The sequence below is a fragment of the Strigops habroptila genome, chromosome 2 (genome assembly GCF_004027225.2).
Source record: "Strigops habroptila isolate Jane chromosome 2, bStrHab1.2.pri, whole genome shotgun sequence".
Lineage (NCBI taxonomy): Eukaryota > Metazoa > Chordata > Aves > Psittaciformes > Psittacidae > Strigops > Strigops habroptila.
This window is the reverse complement of record NC_044278.2, coordinates 120,394,198-120,402,727: the sequence shown is the minus strand read 5'-3', so window position 1 is coordinate 120,402,727 and position 8,530 is coordinate 120,394,198.

Here is an 8,530-nt window from a genome sequence, read left to right as displayed (position 1 = left end):
TGGTCCTCAGTGGTGGAGGAATGGCTCTGCCACAGCAATGCTCCCCCACAACATACCCCCAGGCTATTAAGACTGAAAAGTGTTGTTATTAACTCAAATTTGGAGCAGCGTGGGCCATTTGGGCTTTGATGGGTGTTCTCCAGCAAGAGCTGGTGGTCCAAGACCTCTGTGTCAACTATTGTGGCTCTCCCCATGGTGATTCCTCTTGATGGCTTCCCATCAGCCTTCATCTTCCCATGGCAAAGCGGACCTCTACAGCCTGTAGCAATGCCCCAAAGGGTGCTATGGGGTGCTGGATGCCGTGCAGTGAGTGTGTGGGGCTGGCAGCCAGGCCACTTCCATGCAGAACAAAGTCTCCTTGTTGCACAGGGTACGAGCCAAGCTGCTCAGAAGGTCCTTGGTTTTGCTCATGAAATGCTCCGACAGGGAATAAAGAGCCAGCCACAGCAGGGCAGGCGGCTTCCTTTAAAAGACAGCACTGTGTGTAATAAATGAAGCTGGCTGAGGTTAGCAGTCGGGTCCCTTTTTGTGTGTGTGCGTGTTTGTTTTGATACACAGCGGTGAAACACAGTCCTTGTGGGGTCCTCTTTTCCTGCTGGAGCAAGCTGTCAGCTCAGAGATGAGGCAGCAGAGGAGGAATAGCTGGAATCCTGTGTTTGTTTGCTTTAAAAAGCCACTTAAAATTAGCTCAATGAATATAGTCCTGCACAGATCGCTCCAGAAATTAATAAATCAGGCTATGAGCAAGGAAACTGGATAATGCAAACCAGCTCCCTGCACTGCATGCCAGATCCTGGTCTCACTTACACAGGGGGCCATTGGGTCTCCCAGGGGGGTTTTGCACCACTGGATGGAGAGGACAAACCTGGATGGGTCTTTGCTGATGTCTCAGAGTTCAGGATTACAGAGTGGGTTGTCTCCACGCTTCTGATTTCAATAGGATGTGGAAAGGGTTGATGTAGCTTTTGTAGGAGAAATGGCCATGGGTCAGTCCACAAAGCTCTGCCATGGGGTGATGAGCAAAGAGAACCTCAAATGTACTCAGTGAAAGGATGCTTTGTCCACATACTGCCCAGCATCATGACTGCATCTTCAGCTCTGCGGGTGCCAAGGACCTGGATATCACACAAGCTGATGGCACAGCTGACATTGGCACTGTTGGGGTGGTCCAAGGATTGACAAGATCCCCAGCTGCCTGGGTACAGAGGCAGATTCTTTGGGAAGAGGGTGATGCAAACCTGCAGGCAGCTGGGGCTGGCAGGGGGTGCAGCTGAAGAAGCAAATCTTGAGGCTTGAGAGGTGGGCCAGTGCAAACCTCGTGATTCTATGAAATCTTTCCCTGTGCCAGCGCCTCAGCACCCTCACAGGGAACAACTTCTGCCTCAGAGCTCATCTCAATCTCCCCTCTGGCAGGTTCAGGCCATTCCCCTTGGCCTGTCCCTACAGGTCCTTGTCCAAAGCCCCTCTCCGGGTTTCCTGGAGCCCCTTTAGGCACTGGAGCTGCTCTAAGGTCTCCCCTTCAGGAGCCTTCTCTTCTCCAGGCTGCCCCAGCCCAGCTCTCTCAGCCTGGCTCCAGAGCAGCATCTCCATGGCCCTTGTACTTAGTTATCCCAGACTCCCAAGGAATCAAGTTTTCTGAGGTATCCCTGTCCCATTTATTTCTAATGAGCATTTGTCATTGCAGTTTCCCAAGCCCCACGTGTAGGCTAAGGAGCATGTTGTACACTTGCGTTCCTGATTCACTGGCACAGAGGAGCCTCCAACCTAAATGAAGTACTTAATTTTGAATAGTAGCTGCACTGAGGCTTCTCCTTAACCCACAGAAAAAGACAAACCTTCGCAGTGAAGTCTCAATCACTCACTGAAGGTTTCTCCAGTGACCACAGAGAGATCCTGAAGCAGCCACAGTCACAACCAAGAATGTCTCATCTCATTTAGAGGTGATGAGTCCAGGCCTGGGGTTCTTGTTCTGTGACTGCTACATAAGAGCGTCAGGATCTCCCTTCTGGCCCCAAGGTTTGTACAAACTGATCTGTGTGATTGAGTCATGTATCAGTTTAGTGTCTTGGCCTTCCCAAATGCTGCTGGAAGCAAAAAAGAAAACTATCACCCCTTGAAAACCTATAATTTGAATGTGGACTGAGCATTTTAGAGACTCCTTTTGGGCTGGCATAGAAGTATGACCTTGCCCTCCAGAAACAACCAGAGCTTGAGGGCAGTTTTTTCCACAGTGAAACTCCAGTTTTCCATCCAACAGTGAAACCTTTCCACAGGTAAAAAGGCATTTCCAATGCCTGGAAGCTGGATGAGTTTCTGTGTATACTCACCTTTTTCCAACTAGGTTGGTACTACTACAATGGCAAAAATAGTATGGACAACCCCCCCTTCATGAGCTGCATGGCCAACTACTACTTTTAACGTGATCTACTGCTCTGTCTGTTTTACTTGATAATTTATCTCACTGTTAATCTATCATTTTACTGCTTTGGGGATAATCTCTTCCTCTATTGCTTGCTGAGGTAGTTGGCTAATTTCATGAGCAAGATAATGCTTTTCCTGTTTTTTAATGATGATCTACCACTTTTATAAATGATCTGCTGGGTTTCCAGACATTCAGCAGCCCACCTAAAGCCATGGCTTCCAGAGGACTGCTGGCCATCTGATGGCTAGATATGCATGTGCTATCAGTCTGATACATCCAGGATGAGTTAGGCTAATGCTCAGTGGTGAAAATATCTGTTACATGATGATCCTGGCCAAGTGAAGATGTCATTTGGGGAAGTTATCTGGCTGGCCTATCGCAATGTGAGAGTTAAGGATGAGAGATTAAGTGCTTCTCATGGTCTTGTGGGACCATGCTCCCTGCTTGACCCACATCCTCCAGTGTTTGGGTCTCCAAACCTTTGACTCTGTGGCGACCAACAGAGACCCTATGAGCAGTCAGCCCAGACAGCATCCTGGCTGACTGAGGACATGTGGAGGCCAACCAGATGCTATGTCAAGGGGTGCGGATCTGATTAATGTCAGAGTCCTGAAGGATGAGGAAAATACATTCATACAGCTCTGTGTAAATCATACCTAATTCTTCATCAGTAGACAGGGAGGCTATGGGGAGGGGGACTAGGAAACACAGAGGTTAAGTGACTTACCCCAAGCTGCAGAGCTGCACAGGATAGAGATTTCCATACTTGCAAACCAGTCCCTGGGCCTCAATTTAATTAGCTGGTGTGTTTTTATTTAAGAATGACAGTGCATTAAGTTTCCTTGTAATTCATGGACCCCACCCCACTGTGTGGAGATACAGATCAAAGAGATGGCTCCTGCTCACAGCCTTGCTGCTAGAAACGGTTCCTTTTCATGCCTTAAATGTGAGAACATCAACAGTATCTGAAAACATTCAGCAAATTACTTCTTTTCTACTTAAAAGCAGACTCCCTTCAAATCATTTCCTCCTTCTTCGGTGCAGGTTTCCACACTCTGAAAGCTCCACACAGAGCCCTCAGAAATAAATCAGATCCCAAGTGTACAGCCCCATGCTCTTGTTGTAGATCTGCCTTATGCAAGCATAGTGTTTCCATGTGCAAACAGTAGCCTGCTCACAAATGGTGGCAAAATAGAAGTAATTTCTGAAATCACTGGCCACCAAATCCCTGCTTAAGCTTGGAGTGATTAAACCTGGGTTATCATAGCAACGTGACACCCCATGTAATATCTTTATGGGTTCTACTGCGACAGTGTGAAACTGAGGGTAATTGCTGCCCAGGCTTGTTCTGATCATCATTTCCTCTCTCCTGACCTGGGAATACAGTTGGGTTGTTCTTCCTGTCTTAAGGGAGCTTGATCAGATTCAGTAAAAGGATGCTGAGAAGAAAATCAGGTCCATGACTAACAGGAATTCTCACTGGGCTCGTGTAGTATTTGGGCAACACTTAGACCAGAAAGGAGATGAGATTAGCTGGTGGATGAGTTATTTATACCACAAGCACTCAACCTGATGGTTCCCTTCCAGTGTTGATCTCTTCAACTTTCCCTTGTCTGCAGAAAGCAAGGTTCTTCTGCAACCAAGCCCTTTCCCAGCAGAGAGTTTGGCAGGGGCTGCTCCATTTTAAGACTTGTTAGTCATATACATTATTGCATTAACCCTTACAGATGTAGCCATTGGGGGCAAAAGCAAAGGGCAGTTGTTCACCAATTGCAGGTAGGTTGCTCCTGTAGAGTCATAGAATCACAGAACGGTTTGGGTTGGAAAGGACATTGGGTGGAACTTAATGATGCTAAGGTCTCTTCCAACCCAAATCATTCTGATTCAGAGAAGTCCTTTTCATGCCTTAACACATCTAGGGTGAGGAGCAAACCAGCCAGACACCCCAAAGATCCGTATTAAACCCAAATTCATGCAGCTATCAAGGATGTGACTCCACAGTGCTGTTAGCTGGGGGCCTGTACAGTGCTTGTGATGGATTCTTTGAGGGCAGGGACAGTATGGTGCACACCCTCCTGTACCATGGTAAACGTGAGCCATGTCTGGTCTCTCTAATTAAGGGGCATGATTTCACCTCCCATTACCTCATGCTTACCACAGGGTAAGAGCATGGATGTGGGCAGTATGACACACTGCAACTTCACGCCCTTGCCTTGGTGACTTGTTCTTGTGTCCATACCCTTTTTGTATTTATATTCCCCAACATATAAATATTACATATATATAAAACACTGCTATGTCCAAACACACACACAAACATGTACATACGCCAAGTTTCATAGGTTTAGCAGAAATGACCTTACACCTCATGTTGCACAGCTTCTACAAAGGCAAGATTAGAGGTTTCCAACCTGACTTAAACTATCCTGGGTGTATCACAGAGGAAGAAAAGACTGATTTGTATTTCAAAATGCAAGTGCAGTGCTTCAGGGAAAGGCAAATTGATGCCTCAGATAAGAAGCATGTCACTATGATTAGTGGGGTATTTTTCTGCTGGTGAGGCGCCTTTATCCTGATATGAGCCCCAGATATTAGCACAAAGAATTACAAGCGGGAAAAAAATGATGTTAATCCCTAGTATCAGCAGTGTCTAACCTGTCAAGCATAAATATTCATGTAATCACTTTGCAGTTACCTGGTAACCACAACAAAGCACACATAGAAAGTGTAATTACAGGGGCTCTGCAAACTCATCTTAAATTATCACCTATAGCCAGGCACATATTATTAGATATTAAATTCTCCCTCAGATCAGAATCTCATGTTCCTCGTGTCTCATTTGAAATAACTATCTCCTTATTGGCAAGCGACGAAATCTAAATGGGGTCACGTAAATCCTACTTCACAGCTCAATTAAGGAAATGTGATTACGGATCTGGAAGCAGAAGCAGATATTACTGGGGAAAGGGATGATGGCAGGAGCCTCCAGGAAGCAGTCGACACTTTCCAGGGGTCATTTGTAGGGGAACCCGTAGGAACAGAGTTGCTATTGTTATACGCTTCAGAGTATGTGGGGCGGAGAGGGGGCGAGGGACCGGATTCCCATTTTTACGTGCTTTGGAGGTTTTCAGAAGGAGTCAGGTTCCATTGTTGCGTTATGCTGGGAACAATACACGTTTTCACCACTTTTCCCTCTGCATCCTTCCCTCTCGTGATGAGGTTCGCACTCTTTGCTTGTCCAACAGCTCCCATTGATCTTTATTCCGTTCTGGGGTGGGTGCGATGAGATGTGATGAGGGGGGAAATGTCATTTTCTTCACTTATCCCTACAAAAGAGTTGTAGAAAGATGCCCTTGGAGCACTCTGAACGCAGCAGGAAGAGGTGCAGGTGCTTTTGCAGCCCTCTCAGCTGCATGCACCTGGGTCATTACAGGGAGGACCATCTGTCAGATGCACCATGAGACATCCCAGATGAAGGATGTCTTTTGCCAAGGATACAATTGGGATGACAACACGTGCAGCATCCCGGGGGTGGCTCCGTGTCCTTGGCACGGCTGATGAGGTGGTGAAGGAGAAGTAAGCACCAATGCATGGATGCATTGATCCAGAAATCATTAGATCTCCTCACCAAGCTGGTTGCCTGGGGATGAAGACATCCTTCTCCAAACCCCAAAGAGAAGGTGTTAAAGTCACAGGCAGCAGCTGTAAGGGGGAAGGACTGCAGATGCAAGAATACATCCTCCTGCGTGCACCCAGGAGCACAAGTAATTATTCCTACAGGGAAGGCACATTATGCAGAAGCTAACACAAAATAAATACGGAAATAAAGGGATGAATTTGCAAACAGTGTTATCCAAGAGAGAGTGAAATCAGGGACAGACAGTGATCCCCAGTTGCCTGTAGTGACCAAAGGGTTGGAACTAGATGATCTTTAAGGTCCCTTCCTACCCAAACCATTCTGTGATTCTATTATATAACTTTATGACTTTTATAAACAGTGGTTCTGGTTTGTTGAGTGACAGTTTTGTCCCAACTTCCTGCCCATTTTCTGCCCTTGGTTTTATTCTTCCATCCCAAATTGTCTGCTCCTAAAGGGAGCCAGAAGACAGGGTTTCTCTCTAATGCATGTATCAGTGTGTTTAGGGTGGAAATTGGGAGCGAGAACTTGCTTTTCTGCTCTGGAAGGCCAGTCTTTGGGTTTGGTAGCTTCCAGCCCCTGAAACCCAAACAAAAAGACTGGGTTCAAGAAAACCATCCAATTTCATCTGAATTCCTACTTTTTAAGAGTTCTTAATGTTTTCGTGTGTGAAAATAGTGCTTTCCCCATGAAAAAGGGTGCAAAACAGGGTCAAAGTGTTCTGTTCCATGAAGGAGAAGACACACAGACTCCGGACATTGAATTTGCCTGCTCAGATTTAACATGGGATTGTGCTGAAGTCAAAACCATGAAAGAAGTTTTCCTTTCCGTGAAAATTACACTTCTTTTGGTTGGCAAAATAAGTTTTGACCAAAACTTTGTGATTTCTCTATTTATGATGCCGGAAGCAAATTATAAACGCCATTTGCATATGGGAATTTGCCTTGAAATTCCAATTGAATTTGACACATGTGCTTTCCTTTCCTAAGAGAGTTTGTTTCTGGGCCAAATTCTTAAATCTTTATTACTACATTAAGAAGTGCAGTCTTTCTTATTGCACACTTCAGAATCTGACCCTTTTCTTTCAAGCTACTGCAGGTTTCCCTGAGAAAAATAAAGAAGACAAAACATATTCTAACAGCAGTAGCTCTTTTTCCATCGTTCCCCATCTGCTATGTGATCTGTGATCATACCTCCAGGTCGTTACGCTCGTAATGTTTATTGGAAAAAATCAATCTTTAACTTTAAGCCTTTACACAGGAAATATTAAAGGAAATTAGGACCCTATCCATCCATTTTCAAATTTCCTTTCGACCTCACAGCACCTACTTCTTTCATGAAAAGGAATCAAGATTATTATTATTATTATTTTGGTCCAAGCTGTTCCATTTTTTTGCATAACTGACAAAATTTCCTGGAAATACAAATTTGCCCGGCTACCTTAGTTATTATCTCCAGCCCATATTAGCAGCTAAGCGGTTGCTGACATTCCCTTTCAATATTGCTACTAAAACTCCATGAAGCTTAAGCAGAATTTATATACGAATGTCAACTCATTTCTAAAATATGGAATAGGAAAAGATCAGCCAATGCCTTTCTGGCCACCTACATTTCAGAAGGTATTGGCTGGTATTAAAGTAGTGTATACATATATATATATATATATTTTGAGAAACCACACATTTTCTGGGCCGGCATCCAGGGGAATATAAAGTAGTTTAGTCAGTTATGACTGGATGAGGAGCTGGATGGAAAACAGAGCAATCTCAGAGGGTTTGGGTGCACATAAATTTCTTTCCAAAATTAATGTGATGTAGGGGTCATTAATTTTACTTTCATTTTGGTGGATGAAATGTCGCTTTTCTGGATATTCTCAGGGCACAATGTGAAGCCACATCTAGTAAAAGCAGGACCCTTCAACCCCAATCAGTGCCTTCCAGGGCTGGGGCATAACACACTCTGCTATTCATGCTGCTTCTGGGCTGGGACAGCAATGCTATGACAAACAAACAAACAAAAAAAATATGTATATTGCAGTGATATATTTGATAGATACTATATATATTATATATTGCAGTATATATATTTGGGTTCTGAGGACAGACAGCCTTGTGGGATGAAAGCTACTGAGATAGACCAGAGCAGTGAAAAGAGAAAAGGTAAAGAACCAATGCTTGGGGCTCCTGTACTCTCTTTGGGTCTCGTCCTGCTCTGCTCAAGCCCATGCAACCTTTGCCACTTGCAGCTATAGAAACAAGAAGAAATTTAAGCAATCTCGACTTCTCTCCCTTCATTTTTGCACTTTTAAAAGGGGAACAAAGCTGCTTTGCAAATTCAACCAGAGGATTGGATCTGTTTTGTAACAGGGCTGTCTCCAGTTGGAAGGCCCTAGTGAGGACCAAGATATTCTTGTTCTTTATGGTTGATATTTTCCCCCTTTTATATCATTAGAGCTGATGTGTCTTTGAGGT